Source organism: Tyto alba, unplaced genomic scaffold (genome assembly GCF_018691265.1).
Source record: "Tyto alba isolate M040663 unplaced genomic scaffold, T.alba_DEE_v4.0 Super-Scaffold_5, whole genome shotgun sequence".
In the NCBI taxonomy this organism is placed as follows: Eukaryota; Metazoa; Chordata; class Aves; order Strigiformes; family Tytonidae; genus Tyto; species Tyto alba.
Window position 1 is genome coordinate 1,842,764 of NW_024881326.1, and position 14,068 is coordinate 1,856,831.

The 14,068-nt window shown below is 53.0% G+C and overlaps 1 protein-coding gene across 1 annotated transcript in view; it reads left to right on the top strand.

Moving 5' to 3' along the window:
• Positions 1-537: 537 nt before the first annotated feature.
• The window catches only part of ARHGEF9 (Cdc42 guanine nucleotide exchange factor 9), a 222,706-nt gene continuing 209,175 nt past the window's right edge, over positions 538-14,068 (top strand). Inside the window, exon 1 of the mRNA XM_042807102.1 lies at positions 538-639. The gene's annotated coding sequence lies outside the window, so the exon portion shown is untranslated. The remainder of the gene's footprint in view (positions 640-14,068) is intronic.

Genomic DNA, 14,068 nt, shown 5'->3' on the forward strand with positions numbered 1-14,068 from the left:
GAAAGTTTCTCTCCGGGCTCCCGCTGGCATCCAGGCCTGGGATTTAAAAAAAAAAAAAAAATTATTTTTGTGATTTTTTTTTTTTTTTTTTTTTTTTTGGGGGGGGGGGGCAGCGGCCAGCACCGGGCGGGCCCCGCCGGGACGGGGCTGCGGGGGATGCGCGGCGGCGGAGCAGCGCGGCCCGGGCCGGGCCTCGGCGGGCACCCCCCGCGCCCCGCTGCCCGCGGGCGGCCGCCGGCCCCGGGGGCGGCCCTGGCCCGGCCCGGCGCGGCTCTCGCCGCCGCTCGCTGAGCGCTCGGCCGGGCCGGGGGGTCCCGGGGGAGTCCCGGGGGGTCCCGGGCCGGCGGGCAGCGCTCCCCGGGCCGGCGGCGGGAGGCAGGAGGCAGATCCCGGTGGACGGGGCCGTGCGGGGCACGGGCACCCTCTTTTCCAGTTTCTTGTAGTTTTTAAATTTCATTTTTCCCGGAGGAGCTCGCACCATTAGTCGCTCTTTTTTTTTTTTTTTTTTTTTTAAATTTTACTTTTTTTGTGTTTTTTTTTTTTTTTTTTAATTAACATTTCAACTTCAAGACGCCAACGGAGAGTTGCGGTTATTTCCCGGGACCGTCTTAGCGTGCGGCGCCGAGGCCATGCGGTGAGGTAAGAGCGGCACTGGGACCGGGACCGAGACTGGCACTGGGATTGGGACCGGGACCGAGACTGGCACTGGGATTGGGACCGGGACAGGGACCGGGACCAGCAGTGGCATTGGGACCGGGACCGAGACTGGCACTGGGATTGGGACCGGGACCAGGAGCGGCACTGGGACCGGCGGAGTGGCTCCGGTCCCGGACCCCTCGGGGCAGAGGGTCGCATCAGTTTTCTTTGTATTCTGACCAGATAAATACGTGTCACCCCCTGCGCAGGTACCTGCAGAACAGACCTCCCACCCCCCCCCCCCCCCGCCCCGACCCCCCAGTATGAGCAGGAAGCCGGGAAGTTCAGATCAGTTTTGGAAAAAAAAACCTCCGTATAATGTAAAATGGAAACATTTGTTGCTGGGTTTGTTTTTGTTTGAGCTGCTGAGGAAGTACCAACTTGAAGTTGAGCTGGGCCCAATTCTGATCACAGCCTGGTTTTATTTTTCCACCGTATGTGTCAGATTTCAGGAGTTTATGCCGGGTTTACACTCTTGTGAACTACCTAAGAACTGGGTCATTACTCACCCAGGCTGATTCAAAGTATGCTTGAGTCCAGGAGAGTATTTCTGTTGGCTGTAGTGAATGTTTTTTGGTTGGGAGGGTTCAGTCCTTGCTGGTTTTGGTAGTCTTAGGGAAGCTGATGGGGCAACCTCAGTGAGAAAGCCTTACTCATGTGTTTACAGAGCCTGGCTGGAGGGTTCCTGTTAGATGCCATGTTCAGATCTCCACCTCTGTGGTTTTGTTTTACACCTTAACATTTATTAGATGAGCTATTTCAAAATACAGGGATTAATAGCTGATATAACCTCCCTGCTCCTCCCTCGTGTTTTATTATCAGACGAGGCACGACACTTTTCCCCCAAGCGACGCCAGCTCCCGGCAAAGCCAGCCCCAGCTCCATTTTCCAATCGGGCCGGGCTGCGGTGCAGAAGTCGCGTTGCACGGGGCTTAGCGGCCGTGTTGGTTACAGGTTATTAAAACCTCAGCCTGTGATGCAGCGAGCTGGATCGAAACGCGCTGCAACTGCTTAAATCAAATATTTATGGAATGCTGCTCCCTCCCTCCCCGGTATCTTCACTGATTGGCCTTGGGGAAAAGTGCTGAATTTATGTCTATTATAAAGTAAGTTAGCTTGTCCTGGTCCAGGTGGATGTGTTGCTGGAGATGCTGTGAGGGGTGTTTGGGCTGCTCGTGTTCATGGGTGCTGGCAGGGTGGCTCACGCCAGCGGCACTCGGTCCTTGATTGAACGAGTGACCAAGACAGGGACTAGCAGTGACAAATTTCTGCTGTGCCATCTCATTACCCCCGCCCCGCGGTGTGAATGCCGTACACACCCTCGTGCACAGCTGGAATGAATTAATTTGATTTCTACGCATTCCTGTAAGGAGAACCGACGGGGTGGTTGCGTCGGGGCGGGCGAGGGGTGCGCCGTGCTGCCCGGCATCCGCGTTACCCAAGGAGGTTACGCGACGAGAGCCGCTCGGAGCAAAACCTCGTGTCCTCCGGTGTCACCAGTGGCTGAGGTGCCCGTTGCGGTGGGGACACTGGGCAGGAGGGGTGGCTGCGCGGCCTGGGGATCTGCTCCGTCGCGGTGAGCTCGCTGTTGTGCAAAATCAGACCCATCCCAGGGCTTGGGAACTCAGCCCGTGGCTCAAACTGGAGCTCGGGGCTGCGGCCATCGCGCAGGAGGAGCCGGGGGAGAAGCTGCTCGTGGGAGGAGGAAGACACCGGTGCGTGGCGAGCAAGGGAAGGGAACGGGCATCGTCTCCTTCGGGGCGGCCTCCTGAGGAGTTCAACTGGAAGCACTGGGGAAAGGTCTGCCTAGAGATGATGAGTCTGGAAACAGCAGTTCCTGGTCCTGGGTGCTACAAGTCACAGGTGCAATAGGTTGATTTTCTGGCCCTTTGCTCCGTTTTTGGTCCGTCCCATACCTATTGCAAATGTTGTTTCTTTCCATCCCAATTCCCCGAGCACAGGAGTCTCCTGCCCTCTCCCGCCGCCGTTACCTCTCATTTTCCTGAGCGCTCATTACTCTCAATCATCCTGTTCAGAGTTTGTTTTTTTTTTTTTTTTTTTTTTTTTTATTACTCTTTTCAGCTTGCAATCTCCTGTGAAACTTCCAGGGGAAGCCTGAGAATGGGTTTGCTTTTGGACTTCTTTTACTCAGACCTCTCAGAAATAGTCTCAGGAATCCCGAGGATCTGAGGTCGGGAGCTGAAAACCACCCAGCTAATTACTGCAGCCTGGTTATGCTTGGAGCAGTTATTCCTAACTGTGTTTACCCGGCTGCTTGTTTCCATCTTGTGATCTCAAAGACTTCCCCAATTTTTGCAGTAATATTAGCCGATTTAATAAAATTACTCTGCCTTGCTTAAAAAAAAAAAAAAAAAGCCTCACATAAATAACTTGGGTAAAAAAAGAGGGGAAATAGAGTAAACCAGGGATCTGACCACGTGTCTTGCCCGGTGGCCCCTTGCCATCCATGTTTCAGGGCATAAGCATCACCAACTTTGATTTTTGTGGGGCTTTTTTTAATTTAAGGTTTGTTGTATTTGGCCTTCTTGCCTCAAACACGCAATAGCTGTCTGTGGAGAAGAGGTTATTTCTGTGTTCGTTGCTGACATTAGGACGCAGCATTAATTTTCCGTTAAATGACAGATTTACTGGGGTTTTCTTCATCTACACAATATGACCTGAAAACCTGAGCTAGAATTTGCCAGAAGGGGGCATTTTGCAAACATTGTAAAGGATTTCAGCAGGACCGGAGATGGGCAGGATGAGCTCAACTTGATAATTAAGCAGGCAGCGATGTGTGTCTGAAAACCACAGCCTCTTGGGGAAGAGTTTCCCAGTGCCTGAATGGTGTAATAAAATTATTGTGCACCTGCGTGCTGGAAAATGAATTTTGGGGTGTTGCATGCGGAGGGCTGAGTGCAGGGAGACCAGTTACCTGTCTCACTGCAGCATGCAGGGCACTGAATGGTTGTTAAAATAAGGAATTGTGAAGTAGCATTGGATTATTTTTTTTTTTTTTTCAATGAAGCCACTTAAAAATGCTTTTTCCAACTATGTCCCAGTAAATGGCTTTTTTTTTTTTGCTGTAGGTTGAGCTCTGACAGCTTCACGCTGCTCTAATGTTTTTGCACGTGTTTTATTTTATTTTTTTTTTTAACTGTTGGTCTGTTTGGAAGAGGGCATTGCCCAGCTGGAGCCTGCAGCTCCGTGCCTCCCTTTGTTTGAACGTGTGGCTGAGCTGCCCGTTCCTCATCCTGACCCAAGCCAGACACGGCCGGTAAAGCCAGTCCTTCACTGTGGAAACCCCAAGGAGCTTTGCTGGGGCTCTGGGGGTTGATTTCCTTACGTGGGGTGTGTGTTGGATTTGGGGTCCCAGCCAGCACGCGCTCTCCAGCTGCATCGTCTCTGTCCCCCTCCCAAACCCCGAGGCCCACCTTCACCTCGGGATCGAGGTTTTAATTTCTTTAAACATTTATCTGCTGTAGGTGCTGCTGACTAGTGTGGGAGGCTGGGGGGGGTGGGGGCAGTCCTGCCCTTCGGGGTGCTCGGCCGCAGCCTCGGCTGGTGGGAGCTGCTGCACGGGGCCGCGACACCGCTCATCCCCTCTTCATAGCCGGGGAGAACACGGCAGAGACAAGTGAGGTGAGCTGGTGGAAGAAATGAGGTGAAAACCACTTGTTTCTGCTTTACCGGCCTCCTGTTCAACGTGCCAACGGCTGGGTGTATGGTTTTTCTCCTCAGAAATTGGCCTTTTTGTTGTGTATCAGTGTAGCTCTGGAGCCAAGGCCCCGAGCGCCGGGTCTCTAGCAGCCCGTACCGATGTGCTCTGCAACAATTTGCGCTTTGTAGGCGCTAAATCCAGCGGTAAGGGACTCAATTTGGCCAGCTGTGTTAGTTCCAAGAGGTCTCATTTGAGGTCCTGAAACAGCCCGAATCGTTTGGGATCGCTGCGAAGCCAGGCTCAGGTGCCATCACCTGTTTTCTGAGCTTTTTACTCTTGAAATAAATGCTGAGCTTCCTGGGCTGCTAGGGAAGGGCAGGTGCTGCTGGACATGAAAGACAACGCTTCTATTTTCCATATTTTGCTATGGATACTTGTGGTGGGTTGACTTTGGCTGGACACCAGGTGCCCACCAAAGCCGCTCTATCACTCCCCTCCTCAGCTGGACAGGGCAGAGAAAATATAATTAAAGGCCCGTGGGTGGAGATAGAGACAGGGAGATCACTCAGCAATTACTGTCATGGGCTAAACAGAGTCATCTTGGGGAAACTGGTTTAATTTGGCATCGATCAAATCAGTGCAGGATAATGAGAAATAAAAACTAAATCTTAAAACATCTTCCCCCCACCCCTCCCTTATCCCAGGCTCAACTTCACTCCCCATTTCTCTCCCTCCTCCCCCCGAGCAGCGCAGGGGGCCGGGGAATGGGGGTTGGGGTCAGTTTATCACACGTTGTCTCTGCCTCTCCCTCCTCCTCACACTCTTCCCCAGCTCCAGCGTGGGCTCCCTCCCACGGCAGACCCTCCTCCATGAATTCCACCAACGTGGGTCCTTCCCACGGGCTGCAGTTCTTCCCGAACTGCTCCAGCGTGGGTCCCCCACGGCGTCACAAGTCCTACCAGTGAACGTGCTCCAGCGTGGGCTCTTCACGGGGTCCCAGCCTCCTCTGGGCACCCCCCTGCTCCGGCGTGGGGACCTCTCTGGGTGCAGGTGGGCATCTGCTCCACCCTTAATCTCCGCGGGCTGCAGGCGGATATCTGCTACCCCATGGACCTCCCTGGGTTGCAGGGCACAGCCTGCCTCACCGTGGTCTTCATCACAGGCTGAAGGGGAATCTGCTCCGGCGCCTGGAGCACCTCCTCCCCTCGTTCTTCACCAACTTTGGTGTCTGCAGGGCTGTTTCTCTCACATATTCTCACTCCTCTCTCCTGGCTGCTGTTGCCCCACAGATTTTTTTTTTTTTTTTTTTTTTTTTGCTCCCTTTTTTAAATACATTATCCCAGAGGGGGGCTACCACCATCCCTGCTGGGCTCAGCCTTGGCTAGCGGCAGGATCATCTCGGAGCTGGCTGGCGTGGGCTCTGTTGGACATGGGGGAAGCTTCTGGCAGCTTCTCACAGAAGCCCCCCTGGCAGCCCCCCCACTACCAAACCTTGCCATGCAAACCCGATCTAATACTTTTAGGCAGATAAGTAACTTTAGGGCCGAAAAAACTCATAGACGTGTTTTTTGCCCCGCTTTGGAAAAGATCATAGAAAAATGAATGACACCAGCGTTTGATGACAAGCGCCACGGCAGAGCTAGAGAGCTGGTAACGAGGAGGTGTTAGAAACACGTTGAGTGGGTGAGGGTGGTCCTCTACCCTGTGTCCCATGCTGAACGTTGCATCTTCTGTGGCTGAGAAGGGCCAGAGGTCCCTGGACCGGGGAGGGGATGGCAGCAGAGCCCAGGCACGTGGTGTCTGTAGTTTTAAGCTGGTGGCTCTTGCGTCGTGCTGTCAGCTGGAAAGACCGAAAGCTCTTGAGCAGGGTGCTGGAGGTATCTGTGTGGAGCGTGCTGGTTTAGTCCTTTCCTGTTTCACTTAATAATTCTCCCTTGTATCTCCTCAAATCCTCAAGCCCAGCAGAGCTGTGCAATACCCGGTTCCTGTTTTGCTGTAGGAGTTTTTCATTTGCTTTTCTTTGTGTTTGGGATTGCAATCCCTTTTGATCCCTCATTCTCAGAGGAAGCTCCAACAGGTCAACACCGGAGCATTTTGAATGCGATTGCTACCTCTCGGTGTCTGATGCAGTGCCAAGGGCTGCTATTTTCCTGCCGGGACCTCTACCATCTGTGGACCAGTTGTTTTATCGCGAGGGATGCGCTGGGCCAGCCCCGCTCCCAAGCTTCCCACCCTGTGAAAGCGGCGATGCTGTGTCAGGTTCATCCCAGCCGAGCTGAGACTGAACCTTTCCAAATCGTAACCCGCTCCGAATAGGATGTTTTCACAGGGACTGCAGGGTAGTGAAATATCCGTGAGAGAAAGCCGCATCCAGATGTTGCAAACGGCTCGGTGCAATAATGAATTATCCACAGCCATTCCCAGGCTGGGTGGCTTCTGTTTCGAGCCGCTGGTGCGGTTTTGCCTGCTTCCTGGCCTGGACTTGGTTGCGGTGCTTTGCTTTTTGCAAAAAGTGTCCCCAGGAGCCTCGAGGAGTTGCCCTGGTGCACTGCAAAGTGGTTTTTCCCGTGGCAGCGCCTTCCCATGGTATTTTCTCCCGTGGAGCTGGCGCGCGTCGCCGCACAGGAAATTCTGGTTGCACCATTATTGCAGAGCCTATTGTTTGGGGCAAGAGCAGGATTTGGTCTTGCTCACATCCTAAAATGTCTCGCTGCGTTAAAAGGATGTTGCAGAGTATCCAGGGCTGCTGGCGGAGCGGCAAAGCTCGGAGCTGGCTTTGCGCAGAGTTCACACTTAGCCCAGATCCCTGTGTTTCTACTCGAACTTGCCGCTCGGCTTTTTTACGGGAATCCTCAGGGTTAAGGAAAACTTGGAGTGAAACCGGGGTCAGGGCACCGTCCCTCGTCACCGTTTGCAGCTTCTTGCTGCTTAGCCCGCTCCTGCTTGCGGGTGATGCGTAGCAGGCACGCTGAGTGATGCAAAATCAGCGTATGTGGGTGTGCGGGGGATACAGAAACCCATCAAAGCACTGCCTTTCACATGCCAAAAAACGTGGCCTGGATGGCACAGGCATAAATAGGCAGGTACAGCACGTGGCAGGCTCTGTTTTCATCTGCCGCAGTCTCGTGGCGTCACCGAGGACGCCTGCTAATCTGTCGGTGCCTCAGTTTCTTATCTGAGCACTGAAGCAAAAGCTGCGCTGCCTGGCTTTGCTTTCACTTTTTTTTTTTTTTTTTTTTTTTTTTATTTCTCCTTCCCCTTAACTAATCTTTGTGGCTTAGATGGTTGGCAGCGATAGCCGTATTTCCCAGGCTGTGCTATCCCAGTTGCAAAACACCGTTCCTCGCCCGTGCAAACCACAGGTCCTCTCGCGCAGGGCGACGTGTAATGTTTGGGCTAGGAGCTGCCCGCCGGCAGAAGCAATAGGATTTGAAAGCTTTGCTGTCCGAACTGCGTTCCACCTCGCTGCGGGGACCTCTTGCTCACCCCTCGGGTTGCCTGCCCAGGCTCTCGGCTCCCCCCTCACTGTTTTGGCTGCCATCCCAAAAGAAGGAAAACACCAAACTGGGGCAGGTGTAAAGAGCAAAGCCGCACGCGTGACATTCCTCCGCCGCCACGTGCCGGGGCCGAATGAAGCGTGGAAGTTCCCAAGGCTTTTGCAAACTCCGTGTCCCAAGAGCTGAGCTTTTGGTGGCCCAGAAAACCCCTGGAGAGCCCGCACGGGCAGAGCTGCCAGCAACCTGCCCTGCGCTGAGAGTGAATTTGCTGCCGGAGGCTCGTGTGGGTCTGGCTGCCGCATTTTGGTGTGCGTGGGTGAGGAGATGAGCCCCCTCGGGTCTAGCACTGGCCGGGGAGGGTGTTAGCACCCGGCTGACGAGGCAGCAGGAGATGCACACCGGCTCTTTCGCTCCTGGTATCATGTCGCCAGCTTGGGTTGGAGGGTGCCGCTGGATTTTTGGAAAGGGGGGTGGGCGCCGCCGCTGCGCGCCGGCACGAGAAAGCGAACCGAAGGGCTGCGGTGATGAGCGGAGCAAAGCGGGTGCCTGGCAGAGGGATGGGGAGCCCGTGTCCCTCGGCTGAACAAGCCACACTGGGAGCGGTTGTAACCCATTTGCTTTTGCTGCTTCTCTTCTGCCGGGCTGGCACGGGGCAGCAGCTGATGCCGTCCCACTGAAACTGGGTTGACATTGTCTGCCGGAGGCCTCCCGTACACTCAGGGAGTTGTTTGAGAGAACCGTTGATCAGTTTATAAGTGCCCCCTTTCACTCGCGGGTATAAAAAGTGCTTATTGTGTGTTAAAACAATGTGAGCATCTGCCCTCAGCGCTGGAATTGTTTTAGCTGGAGTGGTATGAAGTCGCACATCTAGCCGGAGCAGCGGGGTGGCGGAGCCTCCGGACTCTCGGCTTCGGCCAAGCGGTTGGTGTTGGGCTTCGCCACGGCAGTGCCCGCGCTAGTGTAGAGGATGCTGTCGGCTGGGTGGCTGGAGGGTGACACCAGGGTCCTGCCTGAGCTCGGGCAGCGCAGCGGAGAGGAAGAGGAGGAGGAAGAAAAGAGCATCCAGCGTGTTTCTGAGCAGTACAGCGAGTTGAGTTTGCACCGGAAAGGCGCTTCCCAGCAAGCAAAGGCACGAGCCCCAGAGCCCGTTACCATCTTCCCATCCCTCCCTCCTGCTTTGGGGAGTTCGGCAGCGTTCCTGGCCGCCGAGCACACCTTAACCTTCGCTCTCTGATTCCCACACCGTACGCCGGAGCTGAAAAAGCCACCGGCGGCAGACGAGCAGCGCGCACCGCGTCCCTCGGTGACCCTTTGTGATGGCGCTTGGAATGTCTGCTCACGGATAACGGGGAAGGCCAGGAGATGCAGCAGGGTTCAAGGTGGTGGCCTGTGAGCATTTTCACATGACTCCATGGGGTAGGCGATGCCGGCAAGCTGGGCACGGCCGGGGCGGATGCGTGGTAGCCCACAGCAGCCCGGGGGATGCTCTCCACGGCCACAGGAGATGATGGCTGCGTGTGTTTTCCAGTGAGATTTTTATACAACAGCAGCTGGTGAGTTTACTTTACGTGGTGTAAGTCCTGCCAAAACAATTTCTTCCTGTTATTGCTCCTCCTGTCTTAGCAGAGCGATAAGAGCCTTTTGCAGGGAGCTGGTTTCTCCCAGGGGCTCTCCTGCTCCAAGCTGGGAGCTCTGAGCAGCAATTCCCAGGGTGACTTTTCCTTAGTCCTTTAGCTAAATTTCAAAGTTACATTTAGCTAAACAATAAAAGGAACATCTGTGTATAGTCTGTGAAGGGTCTCTCCATAATCAAATGGATTGAGTTCATTTTAGGCAATATTTCCCATGAATTATCTCTTCAGTTGCCCAATGAGATAGACGCGGATGGCAAAGACCTTGCCCTTGAAGCCAAGGCTGGTGTTAAAATAAATTGAAGTGGAAGATGAGACAACCTGGGGCTTTGCTTAGACCTGGGCTGGAGCTGGGAGAGTGCCACGAGTCTTGTCACTTCCTCCAGCTCAGATTTGGTGGCTCCAGCTGACGCTTCGTGTTGCCTCACCGTTTTGTTTCCTGGCGCTGCGCGGGGTCCAGCGGTGCCCTGCTCTCGGGGCTGCTGCACGCTGCAGCGACGGGGGTGGGTTTTACTTCCAACCGGAGGGCTGCGTGGATACCTCGTGCTCCCTGGAAAGTAAAGGATCTTCCTTTTCCCACCTAATTCTGGCAGAATTAGGAAAATGGCATGGAGTTTCAATAGCTGGAAAGCTCTACAGGCTGGGGGAGTGATTTGCATGGAAAAGTTTCTCAGCTTCATAGCAAGGCAACACCCTTGCTACAGAAAAGCTGCTGGATGTGGGTTTCCACTTCTGCAGAGGAGGATTTTTAAGGTCAATCCTTGAATGTTCTAACAGGGATGAAGATGGATTTGAAACCCCCTTCTGCTTGGCTTTTAATTCCTTTTGAGTGAATGAACTGAACCCAAAGCAGAGCCACAAGAAGGTTTGCTGGGTTCCAGCACGGGCCCGTGGCAGGCGGCACCAGATCAGCCGCAGTTGCTTACAATAAAGGAATCGTTTCAGGTTTCCCAATCGCAAATGCAGCGCCGGAGCTGGGAGGGCTCTTGCCACTTAATTTGACTGAATTGAATAGGCTCCACTCCCGTTCCTAAGAGTGGACTGCTGAGAGGAAGGAAAAAACAGGAAAAAAGTCAGTTAGTCGCTAGGGTGAGGTGCTGCCCTTCTGAGTAAGGCTCCAGGTCACCACTTTGCCTGTGGAGAGCGAGGTTTTGGGGGTGGACGTGTGCCTGGAACGGCGTCTCTGGTGCGGTTACGCCGGCTGTGAGGAGAGGAAAAAAAAAAAAACAAAAACAAAAAACACCCTGCGTTTGGGCTTGTGTAAGAAGCGTTTGGCTGCTGAGCAGCTTCACTGTCTAATTATGGTGGACGACACCGATGTCACCGGTCTCCTGCTCTTCCCATCGCCTCGTTAGCCCAGCTGCAACTTCATGCCCGGTTGGTACGGGGATGGTGCAGAGCGCTTCCCGCTGCCGGCAGCAAAGGAGGCGCGTTGGGGAGGCAAGAAAAAAGGGGCCCATGAAAGCCTGATGTAGATGAGCAAACATCTGAACGGGTGGAAAGCGAGCTGAATTCCTCAGCGGGGCCGCCCAGCCGGACCTTCTGCCCAGGTCTAACGCTGTCAGCTGCGTGAAGTAAGTTGGTGCTTGCAAACAGGGCTCCTGCAGAAGGGATCTGCCGGAGCAGCAGCCAAATCTGTGCTTCTGACTCTTCAGTGGTTGATGTTTGCTCTCTCCGGGATACCACAGCGGTGCCCGTAGGAACCCCCAAGGGCAGGCATTGCCTTTCTGGCCTCTCTCTGATCTGTAATTGGTCTCTGGGACTTCTGGCTGTCACAAGTTAAAGCCAAGCGCTTTAATACGTTTTTTTTTGAAGATAACAAGTTGCATTAGGTAGAAATATTTGTGTAAAAGAGAAGCAAGTAAATGCATTTCAGGGCATAAACCAACCCGTGTTTGACACAGCTAGAAGCAATTTTCTCCAAGGCGCAGATTATTCCATAATTGCTCATTAATGAAGGTCTTACCTCCTTCCTCCGAAGCTTTTGCCCTTGTCCAGAGCATAGGAGGAACCAGTGGGTTATGTGGAAGCCCTGCATGATCCAGGCTGGCATGTTTGTACTCCTTAACGCTCTTCTGATTGTAATCAGTGGGGTTTGCACCCATAAAGAATTAGGGCAATGTCATGTAAACCCTAATAAATATAGGCAGTCTAATTCATATGGTTTCAGGCTTGAACTTTCTGAGTGATAATTACTCTATAATCTTTCCAGGCACCTTGCGTTGATTCCTGGAAAGTTTCACCTTTATTTACAGCTACAACGTAAACATGTTTAATAAGACAGAGTTGAAAACACAAAAAAGGTTTTTTGGGGGAAGACCTTTACTTCAGGGACGACTCCGTGGGTCTGTGCAGTCCTATAGCCAGGGGACTTGGACCCCATTGCTAGATACACCTTGGGGAGCTGTTCAGAAAAGCAAAAGCATTGCCTGTCTTCAAATGCACTCAATAAAGGAGGTAAAACTTGGTGGGAGCAGGAAGGAGCCACAGATTTAGGTATAAAGTTGTCTTTGGAGGGCAGGTCTGTCTGGTGGTGGTGGGGAATCCCGTCTGTGCTGCGTTTCCCTGGTTCTTTATATACCCTCTGCCGCATGAGGGTCAATACATTGCAAGAATGAATATTGAGATCCCTAATTTGAGTTTTTGACAGGCACCTAAATACACATTTGAGCGTGTAAGCTGATTTTTATGTGGAAGGTGCAGCTCTCCTCCCTGGCAGTTGGGACACGGCTGGGTAGGAGCTGTGCTTAGGAGTGTCTGTGAGATGGACAGGCTGTGGGCGTTTTCTGAGAGGGCAGGAGGGTTTCTGGAGAAGTAGCAATCTGGGACAAGATCTTCTGCAAAGAATCCAGCAAAGTACATTTTGGAGACCTGGGTTAATACGCTGTTTCTTTGTCTTGGTGGTAACAAGCTGGGGTTTAGCATCATGTGGCTTAAATTGTAATTTCTAGCTACAAGGGTGTGGGGAGACCATGTTTTGAGCTGGATAAATGACAGCCAGACTTGCCCTGGAGGCTATGGAGCCGTGCTGCTGTAGCGATGGGTCAGAACTTCACAGTCAGCATATAACCCAGCTCCCAAACGGGATGCTTAATCCATTTATCTCTTCCTTTGCCCCTTCTCTGCTATTGCATCCAACCGCCACTGAGGAAGCAGGGAGTTAGAGGAGGTGCAGCCTGGGAGGAAAGTTCAGCGCGGTCTTCTTTTGGGGTTGAAAACAAACTGAACATGGGCGTATGCCTTTGAGGATCAAAAAGATTGGGTTTAATTGGGTACACGGGCGCTTCCTTTGCTGCCTCGCTCCCAACTTCCCTGGACATGGTTTTGTCACCCGCCGAGGGCCGCGGGGCAGAGCGGTCGCTGCCCGACGTGCGTTTCTCTATCCACACCCTCAGCCGATGCTGTCGGGACCGAAGCATCCACCTGCTCTTTGCAACCCTTCCCAACTGCCGCATCTTTCAGGGAGATGATTTTTGGCACGCTGACGATGTCGGGTGTTCTCAATTGTCTTGCCGTTGTGAAATAGCGGCTGTTCTGCTAATGGCAGCGATGGCATCCGCTGGGGCCTTCGCTCTCGTTAGCGCGCTGCTACAAGGAGGAGGGAGCGTGTGTTTAAAGGCAAGAAAAAGCCCAAGAGTGAATAAAGTCAATGGAAGATCCCTCCGGCTTCAGAGGGAATTGAGTTTTGCTTGGTTTTTCTGCTGGACAAGCCCATATTCTTAAACACTTAAACACTTCTTTTGTCTCCTCTGAAGGAAGGAGGGGTCACTTTTTCCACACTGCTGACGTGAGCGGTGAATCACAGCTGTTGTGGGAATGTGCTGTTACTGGGACCGGTAACTTGTCAAAATATTTGCCATCCTCATCCCGACGTTGCAGCCTGTGTGCCAAAGTGGTTGGGTATGACTACAGTTCAGAGCTCTCTTCTGATGCTTGTCAAATGGGATGGATAGGAAGGATTGACTCCTTAAAGAATTTTTATTTCAAGGGAGTAATATAGCCTATGTATGGGAGAGCTTGCTCGTTTTACTACAGGAAGGAAATGTGTCAGCACGTAGCAAAGATCCAGCATATGGCCTGTAAGCCAAGGTGGTTTTGCCTCCGTATTGAGTATTAGCTCCAGCCAAACGAAAGACACAGTGCGGGAATGAAATCCAGAAAACTCAGCAGATTTTGCAAACCCTGGCAGCGCCGGTGAGCTGGAGCCAGGGCTGGCCCTGCCCTGCCTGTGCGGGCAAGTCGAGCACCAGCGTGGGAGTTTCTGCAGCTCTTGCACCAGCTGAGCAGGGTTTGAACCTGATCATTGAGAAAACACGAGCTAGTGCACCGTGACTCGCTGGGGGCTGGTCCTGTGCCTCCAACGGGGATTGCGTGTCCTTGCAGAAATGTATATGCTTGTCTTTTCTGAGGTGTGCTACTGTATTTGCAGTCTGATGCCCGGCTTGCTGTGGCCTGCTGCTGTGAAGGTCCAGTTCTTTCCAGAGCTGTGACAAGGGTGTCGCTTCTGCTCGGTGCTAGATAAACACTATAGCGTCTAAAGAATTTAGGTTTGCGTGACATGAGCTGTCAAATCAGCGTGTTGG